The sequence below is a fragment of the Lissotriton vulgaris genome, chromosome 1_1 (assembly GCF_964263255.1).
Source record: "Lissotriton vulgaris chromosome 1_1, aLisVul1.2, whole genome shotgun sequence".
Taxonomy (NCBI): domain Eukaryota; kingdom Metazoa; phylum Chordata; class Amphibia; order Caudata; family Salamandridae; genus Lissotriton; species Lissotriton vulgaris.
In genome coordinates, this window is record NC_141685.1 from 798,054,792 (window position 1) to 798,068,831 (window position 14,040).

Below are 14,040 nucleotides of genomic sequence, written 5' to 3' on the forward strand. Positions count from 1 at the left end.
TAAGACAAGGCGGTTTTGAAGGGTCACAAGGCGGACCGCCTGAAGCTCCGCCGTGTTGTTGGCGAGGATGCCAGCCGTGATGTTGATCGTTGTTTCTACTGCCTGGGTCAGGTGTCGGATAGCGCGGCTGTTTGCCATTGGGCCCCACAGAGGAACAAGTCCCTTTGCTGCATCTAGGAACTGTGCTCCGGTGGAGTCGGTTTGTCCAATGTCATCTGCACGCCTCTGCCGGTGATGGTTGGCAGGGGCTACATACGTGGGCGGAAGAACGAAGGCAATGTAACAGACACCCTTCCAACCTTTCGGGAGCCAGGTGTAAGCTTTGGTGCCACACACAAAGTACATGTTTGGAGAAGCAACAAAGGAAGGGGGGTCAACTGAGTCCAATGTTCTGGTGATTCGGCAGGCACTGTGACCCACCAGCTGCGTTCCATGGCCTTCGAGACACACAAGACCTGTGATATTGCTAACAGACAGGGCCACAGTCAGAGTAGCGGTAGTTTGTTTTTGCAGATGAGAGAAGGAGGTCCTGGCTGGATTGTGGAGCACCTGTACTTCGACTCGTTCTTTGGCTGGAATGTCTTTAAGGAAGGTGGCGCCCGCTAGCGCAGGACACAGGGCAGCAGAAGTCTTTCCGGTTTTGTTCAGCCAGAAACCAGAGTAGAAGTGCGACACCGTCTGGCTGGAGGTGGCGTTGTCCTTGTGGCTCTCTTGCATGAGGATCAACCAGGCGAGGCAGGAGCCGTGAACTGAGAAAGGAGAAGGGATGAAGGGGATGGAGTGTCCAGCGGCATGCGGGAGCAGCCCGCAGATCCAGCAGTTCGTAGCGTTTGCGGCAAGGTTGTGTTGGTGCAACAGTTGCACGAAAGAATTGTTCCAGAATTCCCTGCGCCTTTCTCGCAGCTGAGGCGACAGAGAGACTAGGTGATGCTCTTTCAGGGGTGTTGGTTGTGCAGTAGGTAGCAATGCCTCATGAGCCGGTGTGCTTTCCTCCAGAATCCAGAAGGAGGTCATGAGGAGGAGGCAGAAGAGGAAGACAATAAAGAGGGCTATTGTCTTTGATTTGTGCAAATTGTCAGTCTTTGGGTTTCTATAATGGGTATTTCCTGTTGCTTCCATCATCTTCTTATCTGGCGCTTCCATCATCTTCTCATCTGGCGCTTCCATCACCTTCAAGGGGCTCGGTAGTGGGCAGAACCACAGACTTCGTTTAGCTTCTCTCCCGGCAACCCTTGGTTGTGCTGAGGTCACCGTTCTGAGATTTAACTTAGTCCGTGGCCTACTTAGCCGAAGCTCCCTCCTTTCGACGCAGGAAATACCCTTCTCTGGATGGCACAGTGGGATCAGAGAATTTTGCAAGTTCGAGTGCCTCAGTATTGGGATAACAGTTCAATGTCGGTCGGTCTTTGTTCAGGAGCTCTTCTTGGGTGTTGACGTTTTCTGTCGTGGCCAGGTTTGCAGAGACCTTCCGGCAGTGATGTGCGTGCAGCCAGTGCTTCTTCCCCTCCACTCGAAGCGCCGTTCGGGTGGTAATCAGCACTTGCCTGGGGCCCGTCCACCGAGGTTCCAGACTCTTGGTCCGCTGGAAATTTCGTATTAGGACGAAATCTCCCGGCTGGATGTCGTGGCCGGGGCCCCTGGAAGCATCGGGGATGGCCTGCTGCACCTGTTGATGAATGACAGACAACGTTTTAGTTAACTTGCACAAATAATCAGATAGTAGGACGTCTGGGACGTCATGAATGGAGGTCGGTTTGGGAGCAGTCCAGAGATTCATCGGTCGCCCAAACACGACCTCGTAGGGGGTCAAATGGTGCTTGGTGGGAGTGGAGCGCATCGATAACAAGGCCAGTGGGAGGGCATCCGGCCAGTTAAGTCCAGTGGTGGCCACTATTTTTGACAATTTTAACTTCAGTGTGGCATTATGGCGTTCCACCAGACCGGCGGATTGGGGGTGGAAGACCGCATGAAACCTTTGCTTCACCCCAACCCCTTTAGGATTAGTTGGATAACCTCAGCTATGAAGTGGGGGCCATTGTCGCTCCATAAAATTCGACAAAGGCCATAGCGAGGGAAGAATTCTTTCAGTAGTACTTTGGCAGTAGTCATGGCAGTGTTGTCACGGGTTGGATAGGCCTCTACCCATTTGCTGAAGGCACATACGATGACTAGTACATACTTCAAGCTTTGGCATCTCTCTAGTTGGATGTAGTCCATCTGAAGGACCTCAAAGGGGTGATTGGGGGTCCCAAACTCTCCCCGGGGTACCACAGTTCCTTTCCCGGGGTTGTGTTGCAGACAGATAAGGCACTGCTGGACTAGGCGTCTGGCTGAGTCGGGGATTTTGTCGTTGTGCCAGACTTTGGAAATGAGCTCGATCATGGGTGCAGATCCTATGTGTGCGGGGGAATGTGCCATCGTTAGTATGGGGATCAGATATGAGTCGGGCAGCAACCACTTGTTTGCATCCTTCGTTCGCCAACAGCCCTCTTCGTCCTTCAAACCCACCCTTGCCCACTTAGTCAGTTCGTGAGGGGTGCTGGCCGACTGAATATCTCTGATCATTACCCTTGTGTCACTCCATTTCTCTGCTTGTGACCTGGTCACATACATGCGTGTCACCGTCCTATTCTCAGCTGTGGTTCGTGCAGTGATGTCGGCCAGTGCATTCCCTTGTCCGACTAAGTCTGTCACCCTTTTGTGTGCCTGACATTTGATCACCGCTAATCGTTTGGGGAGGAGAACTGCTTCAATCAGGGCGGAGACTAGATCTCCGTGGAGGATTGGGGTGCCGTGGGACATCAGGAATCCCCTCTCCCTCCACAGGAGTCCAAAATGGTGGACCACCCCGAAGGCATACTGGCTGTCTGTATATACGTTCGTAGTGGTCCCCGTGGCTATGATGCATGCTCGTGTGAGGGCTATCAGCTCAGCTGCCTGGGCAGATCGTTGTGTGATGCAGGCTGTCTCAACTACTGTTCGGGCTGTCGTGACTGCATAGGCAGCTGAAGTGGTGCCATCTGGGAGTTTGATGCATGAGCCGTCTACCCATAGCTCTCCATCGGGATCAGTGAAAGCAGTATCTCGGAGGTCAACTCTACTCCTAGTTTGTTCGTCCGTGAGGGTCACACAGTCGTGTATGGGAGGAACGTCGGGGTCATTTTCAGGCAAGGGCAACAATGTGGCAGGATTCAAAGTCGTGCATCTCTTTAGTGTGATGTGGGGTGCAAGTAGCGTCAGTTCGTACCCTGTCAGTCGTGCGCTAGTCAGGTGTTGAGTCTTGGTTTGGTTCAGGAGGGTGTCGACAGCGTGGGGTACTAGCACGGTGAGGGAGTTGGAAAGTACGATTCCCTCGCTCTGACGGATAGAGACAGCAGTGGCAGCTACTGCTCGAAGGCAGGCAGGTAAGGCTCTGGCTACAGGATCAAGAGTGGCGGAGAAGTAGGCACAAGGGCGCTGCTTAGGACCAATTGATTGAGTTAGGACAGACAATGCACCTTAAGGTCGATAACAGTGAAGGTGGTGGCAGTGGACGGGATGAGGGTCAGAATGGTGGTGATATCGGAGACTACAGGGTATTGGGGTACAACCACTTTGTTAATTTCTCGCAGGTCGATGATGAAGCGGTACGCTTTCTCATCTCCTTCACCTTGCTTCTTAACAATAGGTAGGATTGGGCTGTTGCAGACTTTGCTGACCACCTCTTCAACCACTCCTGCATCTACCAGAGACTGAATGATCGCTACCAGTGCCTTCTCGCCCTCTGGGGATATCCGATATTGTGGGAGTTTCGGGAGCATAGCGTCCTGTCTTACAGTTATATGAATAGGGTCAATCATCATTCGTCCCACATCAGAGTCATTTTTGGCCCACAGGTACGGAGGCAGGGTGTCAAGCAAGGACAGGTCAGCGTTAGTTATGGAGCACATGTGTCGTGAGGGGCAGGATCTGGGCATGTCTGGGTTGTCGTACAGGATGACTCGGATTCCATCTGGGGAACACCTAATAGTGGCTCGAAAATGTTTCAGTAAGTCAATGCCCATAATGGCGTCAGGGGAGTTGGAGGAGAGCAGAAATGTCGCGTCAGTGGTGTTGTTTTCTAGGTCAAAGGTAATAGGTACGGACAGGGGGTTAGTGGAGGGCGTTCCATCGAAACCTATCGACGTTATGTGTGAGCCAGACAAGGGTGCCCTTGGAATCAGTCGTTTTGATAACACACTACGTGTCGCCCCAGTGTCTACCAAGAATGGAGACTCTGTACCCAGGACCTTAGCGGTGACATAAGGACCTTGCTGGTCAACACAGAGCTCGACTGGATCCCTCCCTTGCCCCTGGCAGTCCTATGCAAAGTCGGGGGCATCTTCACCTTCGGACAGCTGATATTGGTTCTGTCGGGGACGGTCAAATGTGTTCAATCTCCCTGATCTGTCATTGTTGGTGTCGTTGGTGTGCCCTCGTCCTTGTACTCTATTTCTCGGACCACCTGCCACATCCCTGGAGTCCCTATTTCTATTCATCTCTAGCAGAACAGGACACTGGGATTTCCAATGGCCGAACCCTTTGCAGAAGGCGCATTGGTCATTGCTAATGTCTCTACGTCTAGTGTGGGGTGTGGGAGTGTGATCTTTAGGAGGTAGATCTCTGGGGGTGGTTGATTGGTAGTTCCCCCTTTGGTGTTCCCGTCCTACCGTTATACCTTGTATCTGGGCTATCATTACCCTTTCTTTTAAATCTTTCTTCTTTTTCTCGGACGCCCTATCATTCTCATTCTTTTGGTGCTCGTAATACTGAGCCATCTGAAGGATAGCTGCGGGTTTGGAGGCCCCCCAACTACTCTCACTCGTCTGCAGCTTTTGGGAGACCTCTTGTGTTAGGCCTTTTACGTAATTTTGTACAAACAGGTATTGTCCGGTTGCGGTGGTCATGTCTTGGCCACTGTAGTCGGAGAACACTGTCTCGAACCGGGAGAAGTATTCTGACACATCTTCCTGGGGTTTCTGTCGACAGGCCGTGACTATCGACCAGTCTACCTTTCTTTCTGGGATCAGTGTCTTTAATTTCTGAACTATTTTGTCTGGGAGTTCTAGTATGTCTTTTACTGGTTTCCTTCCAGGTTCTCGTTGTCTATCTAATTTACCGAGTTGGTCCCAGGTATGTCCAAACAGATCCGTGTGGTCAGCCTTCCGGATTTGCTTCCACACGTCAGCCGGCAGGCATAACCCGAAGAACAAGTCAATATCCGCTAAAGTCATTATCGTCGAACCCAAGGCTGTGCCTAATTCGGTATAGAATGCTGTCGGGTTCTTTTTTAAATCGGGCAGAGTTTGTTTAAAGGTTAGGATATCTTGTCGGTCCCATGGTTGGTAAACCCAATTATACACAACCCTCCCTTTTGCATCTACATTATTAATATCATCGCTTGTTCCCTGGCCACGTGGCGGGATCCAGTAAGGGGCCGCCTCTCTAATGGGCATCATAGTATTGGCTACTTCTACTGAGGTCGTTTCAGGGACTGTAACCTTGGTTTCTGGTTTTTGTTCCGTGAGGTGGCGGAAGACCTCAAGCATCTGCATGAAGAGCTCCGTCACCTCACATTCAGTCCCATCTCCAACATCAATCTTCCTATACAGCTTGGTTAGTTTAGCGGGCCCTTACTTTGGTACCTATCTTCATATGCGTTCAAGGTGTGGTAGCTGAATCGCAAAATGAAATGCCGCCTGTGGCTGTCGGCATGTGAATTATATATGCTCATTGTGTATTCTTCGCTCTCCCTTCGTTCTACTAATGTCTTTGCTATTTTGTCGATCCCATCCCGCTCATCTTTGCTCAACCTATTTGGTCTGGCTGGTGGTTGTTTGCTAGCTTCAGGGTCGTCTGACGATGTTGTTAATGCGGCTGGTGCGGAGGCAGTGAGGGCCGGTGCACTAGCGCTGAGGTCGTTCTCGTTTGCATTTAGGGCCTGCGAGTGTTGTTGGCAGGGGGCATACGGAGGGGGCATGTAGATGATTGGGGGACCTAGTAGTAACTCATCGTTCGCCCGCTGTTTGGAGGGCAATTCAGGGTAGAGCGCAGAGGGGGTCCTAACAGGACATTGGCCTGTCGACCCTGATTCTTGGTTTCGCGTAGTTTCCTTTCTTTCTTTTATTTCTTCTTCTAGTTGCTTTGCGGCTAGGTGGGCTGCCTTTCGTAATTCTTTCCCTATTTTTGCCTCTTCTCTTTTCTTTCGTTGTTCCGTTTCTTTGCGCCACATGCCGATACTGTCGAGCATAGTGGGCGTAGTCTTATTTTTCTGGAGCGCTATTTCTAATGCTTTTATTTTATGATCGTCAAAGGAACCTATCAGTGGCCACTGACTTTCAGGGTTCTTCTTTGTATATTTATGCCATAACTTAGTATAAGCTATAGCGACTAGTCCATGCTTAGTGAACATGTCCTTATTAGGGGTGCCCTCCAGTGGAGCTGGATGATTCATCTCTAATAAGCGGTCCGGGCTGTACAGGCTACCAACCAGTGGGGAGAAGATAGGCATGACGGGTTACAACGGGGACAAAGGTCTGCACTACCTATCTTATCACGGCGGACAAAGACTAGACAGAATATTTCTATTCTACGTTGTTTGGAGGCCGTGAATACCTCAAAAGAACAAATACCGAACACTTAATGTACGGTCAATCAAACAATCAGTGGGGAGAATAAGTGGGTACGAAAAAGTTTGCGTTACCCACTCTTTCTCTACCTGCAAAGAGAGACCTTGTTCTTCCCTGTTTGCAGACAAAGAATCTCCAGACAATAATCCACGAACGATAGTTCGGGAAACAGTGGGGGAGGAAGATAGGCACGACGGATTACAATGGGGACAAAAGTCTGCGTTACCTATCCTTCACTGCTTGCAAAGAGAGAGCCTGTTGTTTTCTCCGTTTGCAGACGGTGAATCTCCAGAGGGTTCAACAAAGCGTAATACTAGTATTATCCAAACCAAACAATTATTTTCTCGGTTTGTCGTGTCTACACGACCTTACCCGGACCGCATGGACGGTTTCCTGTCTTCTGAATCCAGCGCCCGATCGTCCTCTATTCTTCGTGATGTCCGTGGCACTCCTGATGGTTCCCAGTCAGGACCGTAGATCACTCGAGAGAGGTCTGTTCGGAACTAGTGAAGGTCGGACGATCGGCTGTCAGACGAGGGTCTATCGGACACGAGCTCTCCCGATCGTTGCAGTCGTTCACTCTGTCGTCGGGACCTCTCCCACTGGATCCACGTGTCGCTGATGGGCCCCACGCTTTGGGACGCCAATTGTGGAAAAAGGTAGGGCTATGACCTTTTTCAAGATTTGCCCGGCGCTAACCGCCTTTGTACCATTCAATTTACCAAGCAATGAGGCAGGCGCCGGAGACCAGAAGGCAGGAAACAGAAGTTTTATTCCGACGGAGCAGAACACATCAGATCAGACAACAAGGTATCGTCTCGAGGTGCTCTAACAGCCTCTCGGAGGCCTGGCCTCTTATACACTGGTTTATGGCATGTGACCTTTCTTTATTACAATCAGAACATTGTGAAGTAAGGAAAAAAGACATCCCCGTAATCCTCGTGTCAATCCCACCCCACATGCCTCTACAATAGAGATCCTCAACCTGCTGATAAGAGGAGGGGGTCATCGCGCAGCTTAGTGTTCTGCCGATTCTTAGGATGTGTGCGCCTGATCATATCCCGGGGGGTGGGGAGGTCTTGATCAATAGAGGGTCCTTTGAAGAAGAGTGACTTCATACAATAAGGGGCAGTAAAAGATATCTCCCGGCTTAGGCGATGGCCTCGGACCTGTGTGGACAGCTGGACACGGGGGAAGGGGTCATCAAAGGAGTGGTATTCATGCCGCGTGGACAATCGAACGCGGAGGGAAGGTTTATCAACAGAGGGGCATTCATGGGAGGAGAGGAGATGCTGGTCAGGCGCAGGCGTGACTCCCAAGGACAGGGTCATGCAGAAGGGTTATGCTCATGAGAGGGAGGGAGGGGGAGCCAGGGTGCGCGGAGGATGCTTGCTGGGTCAGAGGGGCGCGCTGGCAACCGATCGTGGACAGGGAGACCATGATACCTAAAATGGTTGTCGTGCACGTTGTACATGGGTGACAAGCTGGCGCAGATGATGTTCAGTTCGTAAACTAAAATTCCACAGTCTAAAATTCCACACTTCATGTTTGCGAATGGGTTGCCACCCTCTTGAAGAGGGTGGTAAATTGCAAGTGTTTTGCAACTGCAATTGTGGTCACAAAACATTCTTACATAGGCTAGCGAGTTGCTATTAGGAAGGACGTCCTTGGAACTCCCCTTCCTAATAGCGAGTTGCTAATCCTAATTAACGAGTCACAAACAAATTGCGACCCGCTAAATAGGGTTTATACATGGCCCTATTGTATTTTGCATGCGCAAACGGGCCACAAACCCGTTTGCGCAAGCAAAATAGGGTCGTTCATCTGGGCCTAGGTGATTTGCCCAAAATCACAGGATATTTGAGTTTCCTCCCACACTCAAACCTGGTTCCCCAGCTTCAAAGTCGGCTGCTCTGGCCGTTAAGCCACATTCTCTCTACTTAGAACACCTGGCAAACAGCAGATGTTACTTTTTCCCAGTTCATGGCACTCAATTTACCAAGCTTCAGGAGGACAAATGGCTAAGTGGGTTTTGCCGCGATTCAAACTCTTGCCCTACCAATCAATACTAGGCACTGGTGAACTTCTGTTACATCAGTATGATCAAAAGTAACTTCGGCATTTTTGCATTACACTTGCTAGGTGAAATTCCGAAAATTACACTATTACACCCCCCCTCCAGCTAAAGTAGGTTCAGGGCACGAACGATCAACTCATTGAACTATTCCTCCAGCATGCGAGTCATAGTTGTACCGAAGCATGACAGAACCCCTCCATAACATGAACACTACTTTGTTAAATATGACAAGCATCTGAATTTATGTTTTCCAGAGTCTTTCACACATATTGATTCAAATATGTGGAAGGCAGGTAAAATAATGTTATACTTTGTTTAACAAAAATTGGGAATCCCCTACTAAAAGTGAGAGCTTCACCCACAAAGCTGCTACAAAGGTTGAGCAGTATGCAACGGGTGTGGTAAATATTTCACCCATTTCCGGGTCACCTTTAATCAGGGCCACAGTGGCGTTCTGGTGGCGATATCCCCTTCGTCTTATGTACAAAGCGACGTTAAACCACTTGAGGTGGCTTCATGTCATCTTGAAACTAAAGGGCCCTTCTCACACTTCAGTTTTACTTTGTACGGCAACACCCATTGCGTGTTGATGCTGTCCCATATTTACAAGGATGGGGCAGTACCAAAAACTAAGGCCAGGTAAAACCTGGTCTTAGGATGGCGATACAAGGAGAAATCATTAATTTCTCCTCATATTTTGCTCATTCTACGTGTGCTGCATTCTACAGCATACATAGAAACAGCAAATTGCCTTTCAAGATTGTTTATGTGCAGGAAGGTGTCCCTTCCTGCACATAAAGAACCGCCCCTGCATGGTGTAAGGGTGCCTTCCTTGGAGCTTAACAGCTTTTTAAGCGCTAGCGCTAGGGGAAACACAGGGGATCACCGTATATTTTTTAATATGGGGCATCCTTACTTTTAAAAAATGTTACAGAGCGGTGTTACCAATTTTGGAGTAACACAGCGCTCAAACATTGTGTTGTAAAGATCCCCCTCAGTGTTTTTGGAGTCTCGATATTTCCTCGCTCAGTTCACTAAGATAGTGAATGAAGCCTAAGGCAGGATTGGTCATTCCAGCATTCCCCTCAGCACATTCACACTGGATAGGGCATGGTCGGACTGGGGAAAAAACAGGCCTAAGCACAGTAGCAGATATCAAAACAAGCATTAGGAATGCATTAGGGCTCGGGTTTGTTTGAGTTTGAGATAATGGCATTGTAAATGGTAATGTGCACTGACAGCTGCTGATGATTGTGCCAATTGAAAGAGTGGCCGGTGCACAGTCAGCTGTTTTTGTGTGTGTGTGTTTAGTGAAAGTTGCACTGACATTGTTTGTTGTGTGCGTGGGTGTTTAGCGGCACTGATGCATGGTCGTGTTTGTTTTTGGTGAAAGCGTACATTGATGGTTGTTGGTGTTTGTGCCTGGTGAAAGCATTCATTGACGGCTGGGGTGTGTTGTTGTGTGTGTTGTTTTCTGTGTAGTGGTGAGTGTGTGGTGGTGAGTCTGTGGGGGTGAGCCTGGGGAGTGAGTGTGGTGGTGAGTGTGTTGTGGTGAGTGGTGACGAGTGTGTGGTGTTGAGAGAGTGAGGTGTGTGGTTTGTGTGTGTGTTATGTGTGTGTGGTGTATGTGTGTGTGGTGTGTGTATGGTGTGTGTGTGTGGTATGTGTGTGTGGTGTATGTGTGTGTGGTGTTTTCTGCACACTCACACACTGCCCCTCCACATTCACACACTGCTCACCCGCACACTCCCAATGTCACCCTGCATAGTCACACACTGTTTATCCTGCACACTCATTCTGCACACTCACACAATGTGCACCCTTACACACTGTCTCTGCAGTCACTCTGCACTTACTGTCACTCTACACTCACTCTGCACTTACTGTCACTCTACACTCACTCTGCACTCACTGTCACTCTACACTCACTCTGCACTCACTGTCACTCTACACTCACTCTGTACTCACTGTCACTCTACTCTCACTCTGCACTCACTGTCACTCTCGCACTCACTCTGCACTCACTGTCACTCTCGCACTCACTCTGCGCTCACTGTCACTCTCCCTGTCACTCTGTACTCACTCTGCACTCACTCTGCACTCACTGTCACTCTGCACTCACTGTCACTCTGCACTCACTGTCACTCTGCACTCACTCTGCATTCACTGTCACTTGCTGTCACTCTGCACTCACTGTCACTCTGCACTCACTGTCACTCTGCACTCACTGTCACTCTGCACTCACTCTGCACTCACTGTCACTTGCTGTCACTCTGCACTCACTGTCACTCTGCACTCACTGTCACTTGCTGTCACTCTGCACTCACTGTCACTCTGCACTCACTGTCACTCTGCACTCACTGTCACTCTGCACTCAGTCTGCACCCACTGTCACTCTGCACTCACTGTCACTCTGCACTCACTGTCACTCTGCACTCACTGTCACTCACTGTCACTCTGCACTCACTGTCACTCTGCACTCACTGTCACTCTGCACTCAGTCTGCACTCACTGTCACTCTGCACTCACTGTCACTGTGCACTCACTGTCACTCTGCACTCACTCTGCACTCACTGTCACTGTCACTCTGCACTCAGTCTGCACTCACTGTCACTCTGCACTCACTGTCACTCTGCACTCACTGTCACTTGCTGTCACTCTGCACTCACTGTCACTCTGCACTCCCTGTCACTCTGCAATCACTGTCACTCTGCACTCACTGTCACTCTGCACTCAGTCTGCACTCACTCACTCTGCAATCACTGTCACTCTGCACTCACTGTCACTCTGCACTCACTGTCACTCTGCACTGCAGTCTGCACTCACTGTCACTCTGCACTCACTCTGCGCTCACAGTCACTCTGCACTCACTCTGCACTCACTGTCACTTGCTGTCACTCTGCAATCACTGTCACTCTGCACTCACTGTCACTCTGCACTCACTTTCACTCTGCAATCACTGTCACTCTGCAATCACTGTCACTCTGCACTCATTGTCACTCTGCACTCACTGTCACTTTGCAGTCACTGTCACTCTGCACTCACTGTCACTCTCGCACTCACTCTGCACTCACTGACGAAGTGGTGACGTAGGCCGAGCCCTAAAAAAGTTGACTGGCTGGATGGGGAAGGAATAGAGGGAAAAAGAGAACTCACAAACTGGGGGTGTGTTGTTGTGTGTGTTGTTTTCTGTGTAGTGGTGAGTGTGTGGTGGTGAGTCTGTGGGGGTGAGCCTGGGGAGTGAGTGTGGTGGTGAGTGTGTTGTGGTGAGTGGTGACGAGTGTGTGGTGTTGAGAGAGTGAGGTGTGTGGTTTGTGTGTGTGTTATGTGTGTGTGGTGTTTGTGTGTGTGGTGTGTGTATGGTGTGTGTGTGTGGTATGTGTGTGTGGTGTATGTGTGTGTGGTGTTTTCTGCACACTCACACACTGCCCCTACACATTCACACACTGCTCACCCGCACACTCCCAATGTCACCCTGCATAGTCACACACTGTTTATCCTGCACACTCATTCTGCACACTCACACAATGTGCACCCTTACACACTGTCTCTGCAGTCACTCTGCACTTACTGTCACTCTACACTCACTCTGCACTTACTGTCACTCTACACTCACTCTGCACTCACTGTCACTCTACACTCACTCTGCACTCACTGTCACTCTACACTCACTCTGTACTCACTGTCACTCTACTCTCACTCTGCACTCACTGTCACTCTCGCACTCACTCTGCACTCACTGTCACTCTCGCACTCACTCTGCACTCACTCACTCTGCACTCACTGTCACTCTCGCACTCACTCTGCGCTCACTGTCACTCTCCCTGTCACTCTGCACTCACTCTGCACTCACTCTGCACTCACTGTCACTCTGCACTCACTGTCACTCTGCACTCACTGTCACTTGCTGTCACTCTGCACTCACTGTCACTCTGCACTCACTGTCACTCTGCACTCACTGTCACTTGCTGTCACTGTGCACTCACTGTCACTCTGCACTCGCTGTCACTCTGCACTCAGTCTGCACTCACTGTCACTCTGCACTCACTGTCACTCTGCACTCACTGTCACTCTGCACTCACTGTCACTCACTGTCACTCTGCACTCACTGTCACTCTGCACTCACTGTCACTCTGCACTCACTCTGCACTCACTGTCACTTGGCACTCACTCTGCACTCACTGTCACTCTGCACTCACTCTGCACTCACTGTCACTCTGCACTCACTGTCACTCTGCACTCACTGTCACTCTGCACTCAGTCTGCACTCACTGTCACTCTGCACTCACTGTCACTCTGCACTCACTGTCACTTGCTGTCACTCTGCACTCACTGTCACTCTGCACTCCCTGTCACTCTGCAATCACTGTCACTCTGCAATCGCTGTCACTCTGCACTCACTGTCACTCTGCACTCAGTCTGCACTCACTCACTCTGCAATCACTGTCACTCTGCAATCACTGTCACTCTGCACTCACTGTCACTCTGCACTGCAGTCTGCACTCACTGTCACCCTGCACTCACTCTGCGCTCACTGTCACTCTGCACTCACTCTGCACTCACTGTCACTTGCTGTCACTCTGCAATCACTGTCACTCTGCACTCACTGTCACTCTGCACTCACTTTCACTCTGCAATCACTGTCACTCTGCAATCACTGTCACTCTGCACTCACTGTCACTTAGCACTCACTGTCACTCTGCAGTCACTGTCACTCTGCACTCACTGTCTCTCTCGCACTCACTCTGCACTCACTGACGAAGTGGTGACATAGGCCGAGCCCTAAAAAAGTTGACTGGCTGGATGGAAGGTTGGGGAAGGGATAGAGGGAAAGAGAGAACTCACAAACCATATATATAGAGAGAGATAGAGAGAGATGGGAATGATCGTAACATGCACACCTATAAAATGATAAATCTCAAATAGCAGAGAAATAATCCAAATGAAGAATTCATTTATGATGTCACCACTAGAAAGATACACTGATCCAATTAAAAATCATAGTGAAATCTAAATGCTCCAGGGGCGAGACAAATAGAGTGATGGGGAGGAAAGCCATTGCAATAGACAAGGAGCAGACCCAAAGCATAGTCTAAGCATTTGTTAAAGTAATGATTACAATGTTGTCTGCGACAGATAGGTAGCGAGTCTGAGAAAAAAACTTGTGAAGTTGCATGGTCGATTACTTTGCACCTTAGCTGGTCGCTGGATACATGGGGTCTACAAAGAATCGCACTATTTATGGGTAAAGTGTGAATGCCAGAGTTACAAGCCACGTGCATATGCCAATAGGCCATTTCCTTTGGTTATGCAAAG

The 14,040-nt window shown here is 49.9% G+C and overlaps 1 protein-coding gene across 1 annotated transcript in view; it reads right to left on the reverse strand.

The window, feature by feature from the left end:
• Positions 1–14,040, reverse strand: part of PAPPA2 (pappalysin 2) — an 853,188-nt gene that overhangs the window by 557,388 nt on the left and 281,760 nt on the right. The window lies entirely within an intron of this gene.